The sequence below is a fragment of the Buceros rhinoceros genome, unplaced genomic scaffold, assembly GCF_000710305.1.
Source record: "Buceros rhinoceros silvestris isolate BGI_N320 unplaced genomic scaffold, ASM71030v1 scaffold36744, whole genome shotgun sequence".
NCBI classification, from domain to species: Eukaryota; Metazoa; Chordata; class Aves; order Bucerotiformes; family Bucerotidae; genus Buceros; species Buceros rhinoceros.
In genome coordinates, this window is record NW_010407134.1 from 1 (window position 1) to 1,492 (window position 1,492).

General features: G+C 47.3%; 1 non-coding gene across 1 annotated transcript; it reads left to right on the forward strand.

Annotated features, from left to right (window-relative positions):
• The first annotated feature begins 1,104 nt into the window (after positions 1-1,104).
• TRNAK-CUU lies at positions 1,105-1,177 on the forward strand. Its single transcript has one exon. It is a non-coding gene; the product is annotated as a tRNA-Lys (tRNA).
• Positions 1,178-1,492: the final 315 nt, after the last annotated feature.

Consider the following 1,492-nt stretch of genomic DNA (forward strand, 5'->3'; position numbering starts at 1 on the left):
CTAATGTGCCAGGCCATCAAATCCACACAGTTCAATATACTTGGTTATTCCTTTCTTCTACCTGGCTAGAGGCAGGGCCCTTCTAATGCCTAGGGTGTGGTCCACTATCAGTGGATGGGTGTATCTGGCTTGTGGTACCTTCATCACAAAGGTTGTTTTTCAGTCAGCAGCACAGTTCACTGGAAACTGGAGCGCCATTCTTCCAGTGCTGCTCTGTAGCTCATGTGCCTGACCCTTGAGTCAACAGCAGGCCATTGGTCCCATCTTCTCATGTCTTCACTATCTCTCAAACACCGGTGGTCACATCATGGCCTGTCCTGTCTGTCTCAGGTTGCTCTTGGGGGATGACTTTTCGTCTTAACAGCCGAGACATGTTTACATTCAGGAGAAGAACTGGATTTTTGCTCTAATCTATTTAGTGATTCCAGTACTTTCTCTGTAATTCTCACCACTGCTGCAATAACTGGACAATGATGAGAAAGGCTGTCCTTGTACTGGTGAATCCTGTTAGACACTTTGCCTACTGTGGGTGCCTGCTCATTATCTGATCTTTCCCAGGTCATGGTGGACAATGCATGGGTATATTGTTGGCAGTGCACCCTGCACAAACTTGTGCAATAAGGGCTGCTTACTGAGTACTTGGTCAGGGTTAACATTAACTTGCCAGTCACCATAGATAACCTCTTTTATAGCCAGCTCTCTCAGGACAGTCCATTTGCTAGGGCAGCATTCGATGTCATCTCTGAAGGTGTATCTGTCCTTTACGGCAGCCAGAAATTGCTTCCGGAGACTGAGTCTGTTTGTTTTTTTCCCAATTGCCGTATCAGTGCCTCATTCTCGGGCCAGGTTCCCTAGCTGTCTGGCTTCTCTACCTGTCAAATCGATGTTATCAGCTCCATTGTCCCAATAGTGAAGCAAACAATTGATAAGTGTGTCCCTATCTTGTCTGCCAAATTCCTTCCTGATATTTCTTAATTCTTTTCTGGACTGGGGTTGGACAATTACCACTTGGTCTGATTCTTCCTCCTCTGATGAAACTCCTTGAGGAGGATTTGTTGTTGGAACCACTGAGGAAGGAGCCCGTCCTGGAACCTCCCAAGAAGTGCCTGGCTAGCTCAGTTGGCAGAGCATGAGACTCTTAATCTCAGGGTCGTGGGTTCGAGCCCCACGTTGGGCACTAATTATGTCACCAGTTGGCTGAGGTATGCCAATTATGGGAGATATATATATTCTTTCTCACTAATTATGTCATCAGTTGGCTGAGGTATGCCAATTATGGGAGATATATATATTCTTTCTCTCTCTGATTAGCCTCCCTCCAGTTCCAGGAGGAACAGTCATTAAGAAAACAAAAAGTACCAAGCAGTTCAAAATGACAGCCAACACGTGACTGGCAGATCTGGGAGCAGAGCAGTCACAGTCAGTCGTCATGGCGAGTCCACCTGCAGGCAGGAGGCAGCAGCGGCAAGAGCAGTAGCAACAGGGGCGGGCC